Source organism: Rhineura floridana, chromosome 4 (assembly GCF_030035675.1).
Source record: "Rhineura floridana isolate rRhiFlo1 chromosome 4, rRhiFlo1.hap2, whole genome shotgun sequence".
NCBI lineage: Eukaryota > Metazoa > Chordata > Lepidosauria > Squamata > Rhineuridae > Rhineura > Rhineura floridana.
Genome location: NC_084483.1, coordinates 152,180,984 through 152,194,245, shown reverse-complemented (window position 1 = coordinate 152,194,245; position 13,262 = coordinate 152,180,984).

Genomic DNA, 13,262 nt, shown 5'->3' with positions numbered 1-13,262 from the left:
TGATAGATGATGGATTATCATCATTTCTAACCCATCCTGGACCTTCTTTCTTCAAGTTCCCAGAGTCAAATATTAACATTTTAAATTCCTAGGATGCAAATTAATTTTCTGCAGAATCTCACATGGATAATAAGATATGCAAACTGACAGAAGCAGGAAATACACATTTCCCTTGGCTGTCAAAAGTACAATTGCACTTTGATCAAGAGGCATAAAAACGTAATATGCAAACTAAGAGTGTAAACAAGCACAACTACAATGGTATTACAAGTTATAAGTACTGAAGTTTATGAAGAATATATACAGCCAAATACCACTGCTGTTATACTGTTTCTAGTGTTATCTGTTAAGGAGGATTCCAACAACCAGTTCCTGTATTTATTTATTTTAGTACATTTGTGCCCTACCTTTCTTCCAAGGAGGCTCAAGGTGGCACACATGGTTCTTACTCTTTCCATTTTACCCTCCCAACAACCCTGTGAGGTAAGTTAGGCTGAAACATGGTGAGTAGCCCAAAGTAATAACTGAATGGTATACTTATTCTTATGATCATCACCACCACCACCATCAAGTGGAGTGATAGCCTGGTTTACCTTTCCCGCAAAAGTACATATATAACCACTATTTTAAAATGTACTGCAGGTTCTATTCCGTTGCTGCTGGGGATATATATTTGCTAACACTGACCCATAGTTCTATTTTAACTAACTCTTGCATTTTAGTAATTTCCTTCTGTTAAGTTAAAGTTACTGCACAACTGAAGCCAAAGTTGATATGTAGGAACTGGTATGTACTCAGATGGAAATCCTGCTTGTTCCCAGGTGTGTGCTTAGGTATACAAATTTGCATACCTCTACTTGTGCTCTCGTCTTTGAACTGCACCTTCTTCAGTCTTGACAGTTTGGGTTGGGTGCTCAGGCATGTGCAATTCCCTATGGCATAATCTGATTGGCATTGTAGAAGCTGCCCATGTAAATGCTAGCAAATTATTCCAGCCAGTTCAGCAGAGTCACTCCAACCCCATAAGATCACTATGGCAATCTGCAGAAACGCTGCAAATTATATGAAAGAGGCTACTGGCAGCAAATACTCCCCATCTAGCAACCACTGTACCTAGGATTAACTGTGTTCAGCTGTCTTCCTTGATCTGTATGGGGTGGTGGTGTAATTCATTAGTAGTCCTACTTAGACTAGACCCACTGAAGTAACAGACATGACTAATTTTGGTTGATTAATTTCAATGGGACTACTCTGAGTAGAACATAGTTGACTACAACCCACAGTAACTAAGTAGAAGGATACTGTCTCAGGAATTCAGCTTAGCAAAATATCCCTATTCTGCCTCAGGAGGCAAAATCTCTTGGGCTGGACCAAGTTTTGGCTCTAGAATAGCACCCTGAATAGCCATTTAGGCATCTGAGTGCAGGAGCCCCCACCTCCAACCTGAAGCTCTATTCCATCCCCACTCCACAGCTCCTATTTGTTTTTGAGCCAAACTCAGACGTGTTTTGTTCTGTGAATTTGAAGAGAGAATATGTGGACAACTAGAGCTTTGTCCCCTCAGTTCTTATTACATCTGAGAGATCTTCACAGTGTTCTTTTCCATTCCCAAGAGGCAAGTCTCTCCCAGTGTGTAAATTCCTCTGGGTGTTTTCTGGACATGTTGCCATGTGAAACAGATGGGCTTCTCTCCCACTCACCTTCCCAGCACAGAGTCCTCCTGGTTCCCTTTCTAACAAGCTGTTCAGGGCTGGCTGGCACTGCAAACTCAGGAACAGCTGAGCAAAGAAGGCTGGGGTTGGGGGTGGATGGGAAGGTTCTCTGAATGTCTAATCTTAGGCATAGATCATTAATCTATTAAACTCATCTTGGTCATTAATTCTAAGAAAACACTGCGTCCCCCCCCCCAGAATTCCAAGAAACTGAGAAGACCAATGTTAAAAGCAAGACACTGAAGTTAGTCTAGAATTACAAAATAACGCTCCTGTGATTTTTTCCCCCCAGCATGGAACGAGCAAAAGGTTAGGATCTACTGACAGATCTCTGGGTGATTTGAAATAGATCAGCAAAGATTTCTGACTCTCGGTTGTTTAACAACGGCCATAATAAAATGCCACCCCGCCCCGCCCCCCAAAAGTCATACTGCTGCAATGAAAAATAGTTGAGATGGAAGGCCTATGAGTTCAGTTCTGGTACTTAGAACAAATTCCTGAGCTCCAAATTTTCAATTCTAAGTAAATTACTTTTGTACCAGGCTTTGGTTGATGGATCTAAGGGTTCTAGTTAAAAAAACAAAGTAGAGCCTGCAAGCCTGGAGTCTGCCCCATGTTAGCAGTTTTGTGCAAGGAGACGTACAGCAGGAGCAGTTTCTCCCATTATTATGATGCTAGTGGGAAATATGGTCAATCAATGGTATAAGATTTACCGATTCAAGAGAATTGATTACTTTTTGCATTTCCTTACATTTTAGTCTATTCAATGCAGCAACAAGCAGTGGAGATTCTGTCTGAGAGAGTCTGATGTGTTTCTGTTCATTTGAATGCCCAGTGATGAGGCCAGCCCTGTTAGGAGGCATGAACAGTTGCAAGGGAATGCACAACTCACAGCCATTGTGTGATAATAAGTGGAACCATTTTGGTTGTCCTGTGGTTGTGAACTAGCCCGTGCAAAGCTTGGAGGAAGAGTTCAGGAAGAGTCATGGGCATCAGGAGCATCAAATGCATAAGCCACATGGTCCTAAGGTAGAAAGTCTACTACTAGGCTATGGAGCCAAAAGGACAGAGCAAGGGTGTTCATGGGAGCACTTCTGAAAGATAAAACTCTTCCAATTTTTTTTTAAAAAACACACTTACAACACCCAACAAGACTCCAGTGCACGCACAGACAACCTCAACTGCCACTACTGCCTTTAATAGTGAGGTATCAGCTATCACCTTAATAATGGAACACATGCATAGTGGTGGTCAAAAAGCAAGATTCAACAGTATGGAGCCATTTCTGTAAACATAAAGGAAGCGGAAGAAAAATTAGATTCATAGCACAATAGCCAATTGGTCTGCAGTTGTGATTCTCAAAATGTGGATCATGAGGAACTTCTGACTATGGGCTCATCTACACAGTGATTTAGTGTGCATATGGTGCTACTCACATCTCTTTTTAATTTGCATGGTTCACATGATGTTACTGTCAAACAGAAGCTATCATGCAGTTTCCCCCCTGTAAATTCATACTAATCCAAACTGCAGATAATAGGAAAGTTTAGAACAATACGGCTCCACTCTGCTCCACATGTCTTTGAAGATGGTTTGCTTTGATGGTTTTTAGTGGGTGGGTGAATCATCACTTTCAGCTATTCCCCTTTCTCTGCCCACTAACTCTCCCATGAATTCCATTTCGTTTCTGGTGGTTTATCTAGCAACTTCCAACTGCTCTGTCCTCCCTCCACAGTTTGCTGCAGCCCTCCCTTCTTTCCTCTCTTTCTCTCCGGGTAAACTTCCTTCACTCCTTGTAACTAGCGATGGGAATTGCTATTGGATTTTATCCTTCTTTTTCATATTCTCTATCTTTGCAGAGAGAATTTTGAAGTAACATCTCTCCGCACCTGGTTTCTGATTTTTTCCCTAAAATATCTAAGTGGATTTTTTAAGTCACCTCAAAAATATTGATATTAATATCAATATTTTAAAATATCAATATCAATATTGATATTGATAGTTTATTTAAAATACCAATATATTTGTTTTTCCAGCAGGGAAAAATTAACTCAGAAAAAGCAAGGGGCTGAAGAGAAAGGGGGGGGTGACCCCACTTCTTTTCAACTGCCAAACTTCAGGAAGCGATGGGGGCAGAAGGGAATGGAAGTACTGGACAGGTAAAACATATTTGCACATACCCAGTAACTGAGCAACCAGAGGGAGTAAAAATGTAAACTTAAAGGGTGGAGCCACAAGGAAACAGTGACACTAATCCTTCCCAGAGGAACACCTACTTGTGTGAATGGAAAACAACGGATTTGAAGCTACCATTGAGCACCGTGTGGACCTTGCAAATCTATTACGATGGTAAAAGAAGTATTTCCTACTAAGAAATGCTCCCCTGTGGATAAGCCCTATGCTGCCAGCCTCCTTAATGTAGGTACTGCAGAAGATACTGTTCGAAACACAAAGGTTTGCCAATTAGGAACGGAGACTAGTAAGTAGATTATAAGCAAAGACATAAGTCTATCAAGGTAGGCCCCCTAAAAAGCTTTGGGACCAATTATGCCAAAACTTGTTTCTAGCATTTGGCACTATCTGGAAAAGAAGTGCAAAAACTACTAAAGAGTACAGCTCACCCTTCCATAGAAACATAAGAAGCTGCCTTATACTGAATCAGACCATTGGTCCATCTAGCTCAATATTGTCACACTAATGGGCAGTGGCTCTCCAGGATTTCAGGCAAGGAGTCTCTCTCAGTCCTACCTGGAGATGCCAGGGATTGAACCTGGGACCTTCTGTATGCAAAGCAGATGCGCTACCACTGAGCTACAGTCCTTCCCCATACTACATTATGAGAATTCCAGGACCTCAGAAAAAGTGGACAGCAGATGATAGCTGGAATTGACAATGGAGAGTCAGCTCCTCATTTTGCTCTTGGGGACTGTGACATGATAGCAGTTTAATAGAGAGAGGATGTATATCAGTGAGGCATATGACGTGGATCTGCACCCACAAGGGCTGTCACTTTTAGAATTCCATTACATTATCCCAGAACAATCAAACTATGTAAACCCTGAGCATTGCCCTGAATACACAAGACAAAGTTATGGGTGCTAAATCTGCCTGGTGCCTGGCAGACGGGAATTGACATACACTTTTTCACCTCCCTTTCTTGTGCAGTAATAAGCATCCTAAATCACCCATGTCAGAACCACTTCCTGCCTATGTGACACCCACAGCCTGTCTGTTTTTGATAGGTGAAATTTCCTGGATGAAGATCCATCAATCAAACTCCCTTGTGGACACACTGAACAAAAAGAGAGCTGGTTCGTGTGCTATATCATCTTTCAAGAAACACCTCAAGAAAGGTTCTGGCTCCAGGACAGTATGATGCTCAGAATATTATGTAAATCTAAGAACAGGATTATTTAGAACTGGTTTTCCTTTTCTTTCACTAAAGCGTATTCTCCCACTATCTTGTATTGCTCTTTAAATCATCTTTTAATTTAAATCTTGGGGTTGACTTTTGCTTAGCTCATAAATTGGTCCTATCCATCCACCATTGCAAACTCATTCTTGCTACTTGCTTAGAAGGCAGGTAAAACCAAATAAAGCAGAAGGTTGTTGTTGTTATGTGCCTCCAAGTCGACTACGACTTATAGCGACCCTATGAATCAGTGAACTCCAACAACATCTGTCATGAACCACCCTGTTCAGATCCTGTAAGTTCAGGTCTGTGGCTTCCTTTATGGAGTCAATCCATCTCTTGTTTGGCCCTCTTTTTCTACTTCCTTCTGTTTTTCCAAGCATTATTATCTTTTCTAATGAATCCTGTCTTCTCCTGATGTGTCCAAAGTATGATAACCTCAGTTTCAGCATTTTAGCTTCTAGTGATAGTTCTGGTTTGATTTATTCTAACACCCAATTATTTTTCTTTTTTGCAGTCCATGGTATCCACAAAGCTCTTCTCCAACACCACATTTCAAATGCGTTGATTTTTCTCTTATCAGCTTTTTTCACTGTCCAACTTTCACATCCATACATAGAGATCGGAAATACCATGGTCTGACTGATCCTGACTTTAGTGTTCAGTGATACATCTTTACATTTGAGGACCTTTTCTAGTTCTCTCACAGCTGCCCTCCCCAGTCCTAGCTTTCTTCTGATTTCTTGACTATTGTCTCCATTTTGGTTAATGATTGTGCCAAGATATTGATAATCCTTACAAGTTTAATGTTCTCCTTGTCAACTGTAAAGTTGCATAAATCTTCTGTTGTCATTAGTTTAGTCTTTTTGATGTTCAGCTGTAGTCCTGCTTTTGTGCTTTCCTCTTTAACTTTCGTCAGCATTTGTTTCAAATCATTACTGGTTTCGGCTAGTAGTATGCTATCATCTGCATATCTTAAATTACCGATATTTCTCCCTCCAATTTTCACACCTCCTTCATCTTGGTCCAGTCCTGCTTTCCATATGATATGTTCTGCGTACAGATTAAATAAATAGGGTGATAAAATACACCCGTCTCACACCCTTTCCGATGGGGAACCAATCGGTTTCTCCATATTCTGTCTGTACAGTAGCCTCTTGTCCAGAGTATACGTTGCGCATCAGGACAATCAGATGCTGTGGCACCCCCATTTCTTTTAAAGCATTCCATAGTTTTTCATGATCTACAGAGTCAAAGGCTTTGCTGTAATCTATAAAGCACAGGGTGATTTTCTTCTGAAATGCCTTGCTCCGTTCCATTATCCAACGTATGTTTGCGATATGATCTCTGGTACCTCTTCCCTTTCTAAATCCAGCTTGGATGTCTGGCATTTCTCGCTCCATATATGGCAAGAGCCTTTGTTGTAGAATCTTGAGCACTACTTTACTTGCATGGGATATTAAGGCAATAGTTCGATAATTACTGCATTCCCTGGGATCCCCTTTCTATGGAACTGGGATGTATATGGAACGCTACCAGTCTGTGGGCCATTGTTTAGTTTTCCATATTTCTTGACAGATTTTTGTCAAAATTTGGACTGATTCAGTCTCAGTAGCTTGTAGCAACTCTATTGGTATGCCATCTATTCCCGGTCATTTGTTTCTTCCAAGTATTTTAAGAGCAGCTTTCACCTCGCATCCTAAAATTTCTGGTTCTTCATCATATGGTTCCTCCGTGAATGAATCTATCATCATTGCATCTCTTTTATAGAGTTCTTCAGTGTATTGCTTCCATCTTCCTTTTATTTCATCTCGGCCAGTCAGTGTGTTCCCCTGTTGATTATTCAACATCCCTACTCTTGGTTTAAATTTCCCTTTCAAAGTGGAAGGTTATGAATCAACAAAGAACAAATCTTGCCAAACTAATCTTCTTTCCTTGTCTTCAGAAAGGTGGGTGCTTCTTATAGACAGCGGATACATCCAGATAACATAACCTCTTTTTTTGTTAGGGCTAGACACAACCCTACACAATTTATTCAAAAGCAAACTAAGGTGATGTGGCCTTGGTGAAGTTCCAGCATTAGGCAAGAAGAAAGCAATGGAATGAAACATTTCCATTTGTGACTGATTTAATGTAAAGCCGGGGAGGAAAAGGTATGCAGGTTTTCTTAGGGGCCTCTCTGGATGTTACAATCGGCAATGTTGAGGCACTGTGTTTCACGCATTGAAAAATACCAAGTGAAGCTATTTGGATTCCACCAGCCTGCCTGTACTGTTCAAGCATCAGATTCTGCCCAATTCCCAGTGCTGGGAGGATGGGACGCAACCAAAGCTACATGTATCTTATTTCACATGCAGGGGAATTATTTCCACACGGCTTGGAATTTGCTGCTCCACTAATTTTGTTGTCTCCTCAGTTGTCCATTGTCCCGCATTTCCAAAGGCATTCCCGCCCCCCACTTCTCTCTGTCCCTCAGGATTCTGGCAGATACACAAGGAAGCCAATCCATCAACTCAAATATCACTGAGTTTTACAGAGATGGGGGGGGGGAGAGAGATGCAGAACGGCCTGACCTTTAGAACTAAGTACTCTGGTTCCCTTCCTTGGCTAGGTCTCCCTCCCTCCCTGTGCTGTAACCTTCTCCTCTCTGCCCCTGCATTTATTTATAAGCACTATCAATAATTGAGAGGCTGACTGCATGTGCACCTCTTCTCTTCGCCCCTGACATTTCCATGTTTCAAGCTGCCTATTCTGGTTAGTTATGCTTTTAATTTTTTTCCTCTTCCTCGTTAGGAATGTCAGAATCACCAGTCCAGAACAAACCAAGGTGTCACCTTTCACCATTATTGGAAAGCAAGACCAACCTCCTTAGCTGACTGACCAATCTTCCTCTGAATTCGGGATGAATGGGAAAAAGGTCAACCTATCTCTCAGGGTCCCTACAGCATAATATATTGAGAATCCTTTTCCGCTTAGTTCAGCATTCCTGATCCCAGGGACAGGGCCATTATGAGACGAGCTGAGATAATGAATTGTCTTAGGTGGTGGGCACAACGGTAGAGCAAATTGGTCCACACACCCCGACTCATCACTTACGTGCCCTATCACTTCTACTCCTGCTGCCCACTCACCCAGCAAGGCTCCTGAGACACTCCCTCTCCTCCCGGCCTTGCTTTGAGGAAAGGCCAAGGGGGTCCTTCCTCAGAATGAGGTATTCTGGGTGAGGTGTCTGGGAGAATGCCTGCACCACCACTGCTTTACTACAGCAACTAAAAAAACTTAGTTTATATTAAATTAAGTTTAAGTGGAAGGTTTAGCTGCTGCAGTAAAATGGTGCTGCTACAGACCCTCTCCTGGCCACTAAGCCATAATACCCCCTTGGCCCTTCCTCAAAGCAAGGCAAAAGTAGGACGGGGTGTCTGAAATACTTTCATGCAGCGTTTACATGGTCGTGCTAGTAACTAGCATGGACTAGCTCATCTAGGTCCCATCCCAAAGAAGTGCCTTATTTATTTATACATTTATATCATGCCTAGGGTTGCCAAGTCAGAAGCATCCCAAGCCCTGAGATTTGGGGGGCGGTCCAAGTGATGTCATGGGGTGGGTCCAAGTGATGTCATGGGGTGGGTCCGAGTGATGTCATGGGGTGGGTCCAAGTGATGTCATGGGGTGGGTCCAAGTGATGTCATGGGGTGGGTCTGAGTGATGTCATGGGGTGGGTCCAAGTGACGTCATTAACCATGATACATTAAGCATCAGCCACAGTTGCTTGGCACATACAATTCATACAAAAACATTTATTTGATTGGAAATTAAGACAGAAATCTTAGCTAAAAGATGGAGCCTGGGTAGGGAACATTTAATCTAGCCAATTCGCTTCTGGCAAAAAAGGGTTCAAGTGCCATCAGGCCAGGACAGTCACCAGAAGGCCATTGTAGGAAGAAAGAGCCTAGTGTTATGGAGATATTAGATGAGAGCACTCAGGAATAAAGATTGATGCCCCCGAAGAGGGGCAATTCTAAACACAATGACTAAGGGACAAAGCCCCATAGAACTCAATAGGATTACTTCTCAGAAGATATGGTTTGGATTGTGTTGTTGGTAAAGCTTGACTAGGGATTCTCTGCAAAGAAATCCATATCCCAGTAGGGTTAGCAACCCCTGCCTGGAATGCCCTGCCCCTACCTTTTAACATCCAAATTTCTTTACAGATTTGACCCTTTACTTCAGAAAGAGGTCTGAGTAATGAGTAAGAAGATTCTCTACCCTTTTCTGTCTCCCCTGTGGGCTGCTATAAACTCACTTCATCAGCCAACCCAATTCCAGTGAATATAATTGCCAGAGAGAAAGCAAGCATGATTTGGTCTACTTTCATAGGCAGCAGCTTGGGAACAACAACAATTGCAGCCACACTGCCCAGTATGTGAATTCTCTTTTACCACTATTAGACAAGAAACAAACAACAAGGTGCATCATCAGTGGGTTTAAGAAGGTTGAGCAGAGCACATGGAACCACTGTTGTTGCTTCTATGAATTAAAGGGAGTGAGGATAAAGGTAAATGAAATGCAAATAGAAAAACAAAAACAAAAGACAGTGATGATTTCTTAAATGCAATACCATACCAACCACAACAAGATTCCTACAGGTAAGGCAAAAACTAAGCATCCCACAACCAGTCAGGATTCCTAACCAAAAACAAAAAAAAATTGAAAAATGAAGAAATATGTGTATAAGCATGACTATCAAATATGTTTATTATTTACACAAACTGTAATGATATTTATAGTGCAATCCTATGTTTATTTATTCAGAAGCAAGTCCCAATGTATTCAATGGGGCTTACTCAAACAGGGACAGAACTGCAACCTCAAGTGATAAGCAACTTCATTCATGAAACCCAAAATTCAGAATCATGCCACTTTAAGCTGTTTTGCAACTGTTTATACTTGTTTTTATAGTTATTGGATTTTAAAGGGATTTATTTCTTATTGTGAGCTGCCTTGGTTTCCAGACTGCAACCCGACCTCACAGGGTTGTTGGAAAGATTCCCATATGCACACACACACTGGAGATGTAAAAATACATACACCCCATAAAATAGTTTATTGTCAAAACCAGTTGATCACTGCAGAACATTAAAAAAATAGTATTAGTTTCCTACATAATAAAAACAGTGATACCTAAGTAAGCTGTGCCTAATTGCTTTAAAATAGGATTGGAGGGGGAGAGAAAGATATACAACACAAACACAGTCCTTTCCTATGTTCACTCCAAAGTCCCATCAATTTACAGCACAATCCTAACCATGTCTACTCAAAAGGGAGTCCTATTGAATTCAATGGGGTTTCCTCTGGGTATGTTTACTCTGGAAAAGCAAGTACTGGATTAAAGCTTCATACTGGGAAGTTTGCAAAACACTGCCCTCTTCAAAATTTAAACCTGTCTGACTCCTACACAGAAGAGAGAAAAAGACTGAAAGCTTACTTATTAATCTGTGAGATGTTCAGAAAAGCAGGGAAAAGCGTGTTTTCTGAGCCTTGGGCCAGTCACTTCCTCTCAGCCTCAGAGGGAGGCAATGGTAAACCCCCTCTGAATACTACTTACCATGAAAACTCTGTTCATAGGGTTGCCATAAGTCGGGATCAACTTGAAGGCAGATAATTCAAATTGTTTTTGGCTCTATAATTCCTTGTCAGTCACAACTCTGACTTCTTATTGGCTAAAAATCTGAAAGGGCAGGGTTTAGAGCAGAACTTAGAGCAGAACTTAGAGCAACTAAGAAGTTGTGGGGGGAGCAGCTGGTGTTTTGGTGTATATCTCTGGAACCAGACCACCTAGAAATTTACTTTTTAAAAAAACATAAAGCTGAAAGTCTGGAGATTAAGGTGAGTCACCCAGAGACCCAGAGGGGACCCCCAGAAACCCGAGTCTCCAGCTGAAAAATGGAGGTCTGATAACCCTAATCATGCCCTTCCTCCCAAATGATTCTCTCATTGGGGCAGAGTCATTGCTAGAACTCCCTGTGATGAAAGCTGTGCTTCCAGAATTTAGCAGATGACAGTGCCTGGCAGTTTTAGCAGAATTTTCAGAAAGTGCGTGTGAACATAGCACATCTAGAAATCTAGAACCCAGGTTCCACCAACAGTGGTAAGGATTAGGCAAATATTCAGTGGCTATCTCTAAATTATTCGTTTCTACCTTCTTTTTTCATTGGGAAAAGGATTTAATGACCCAAAATCTATCCTTACACAGATTCCTTTACTCTTAATCACCACAGCATTACAGTTCCAGCTATGATGTGAGAGCACATCTTACAGCACAGGGCCAAGCCATTTTGCTGCCTGAGGCAAAGGACAACAAGGTGCCCTCTCTTCATTCCATATACAGAAGCTGACTGGACTGGCATCTGAATCATACCTAAAAACACTGGCAATAGGACAGTGTCCTTCACTCCACCACACCTGAGACAGCAGGCCAGATAAGGGGCCCCAGGAGAGGCTATACACCAACAAAGGGGAATTGCTTAGATGTTCAGGAGCAACAGTTAGAGGCTGTTTCCACCCCACCCACTCCCAGCATTTTGGAATTGTTGTTGATCACAAGCTGAATATGAACCAACAGTGCAATATGGCTGCAAAAAAGGCAAATGCTATTTTAGGCTGCATTAAAAGACGTATAGTTTCCAAATCGAATGAAGTACTAGTTTCCCCTCTATTCAGCACCGGTTAGGCCAGTTCTAGACACCACACTTTAAGAAGGATGCAGACAAACTGGCACAGCTTTAGAGGAGAGCAAAAAGGATGATTAGGGGACTGGAAACAAAACCCTATGGGGAGAGACTGGGCATGCTTAGCCTTGAGAAGAGAAGACTGAGGAGATATATGATAGCACTCTTCAAGTACTTGAAAGGCTGTCATACAGAGGAGGGCCAGGATCTCTTCTTGATCGTCCCAGAGTGCAGGACATGGAATAATGGGCTCAAGTTACAGAAAGCCAGATTTCCACTGAACATCAGGAAAACTTTCCTAACTGTTAGAGTGGTACGACAATGGAACCAATTACCTAGGTTCCCCAGCACTGGAGTCATTCAAGAGGCAGCTGGACAGCAGCCTGTCGGGTATACTTTAAGTTAGATTCCTGTACTGAGCAGCGGGTTGGACTCAATAGTCTTATAGGCCTCTTCCAACTATTCTATGATTCTGTGGTGATATAATCTTCACTGGGTAACGCCCAAGGGAAAGGGAAGCTTTGAAAAACAATAGAAAATAACTCTGGGGGAGAAAAGATGAAGACAAACCAAGCCTGTTCCTGCCTCTTGTTGGGAACTGTGTTTGTTTGCAGGGGCTAAAGGGTGAATAATATTAATCTCCATCTCTGAGGCTTCCTTCTGTGTCCAAGCAGCTGGGTCAATCAGTTGTATTCATCTAAGTCATACTCACAGCAGACCCACTGAAATTAATGAAGCTAAGTTAGTTATGTCTGTTAACTGATGATACAAAATTGCGGGGCACAGCTAATACTATGGGAGACAGAAACAAATTTCAAAGGGACCTTGATAGGCTGGAGCATTGGACTGAAAACAAGAGAATGAAATTCAACAGGGACAAATGCAAAGTTCTACACTTAGGAAAAAGAAACCAAATGCACAGTTATAAGATGGGGGATACTTGGCTCAGCAATACAACATGTGAGAAGGATCTTGCAATTGTCGTTGATCACAAGCTGAATATGAGCCAACAGTGTGATGTGGCTGCAAAAAAGGCAAATGCTATATTAGGCTGCATTAACAGAAGTATAGTTTCCAAATTGTGTGAAGTATTAGTTCCCCTCTATTCAGCACTGGTTAGGCCTCATCTTGAATACTGTATCCAGTTCTGGTCTCCACACATCAAGAAGGACGCAGACAAACTGGAACAGGTTCAGAGGAGGGCAACAAGGATGATCAGGGGAATGGAAACCAAGCCCTATGAGGAGAGACTGAAAGAACTGGGCATGTTTAGCCTGGAGAAGAGAAGACTGAGGGGAGATATAATAGCACTCTTCAAGTACACAAAAGGTTGTCACACAGAGGAGGGCCAGGATCTCTTCTCAGTCATCCCAGAGTGCAGGACACAGAATAATGGGCTCAAGTTGCAGG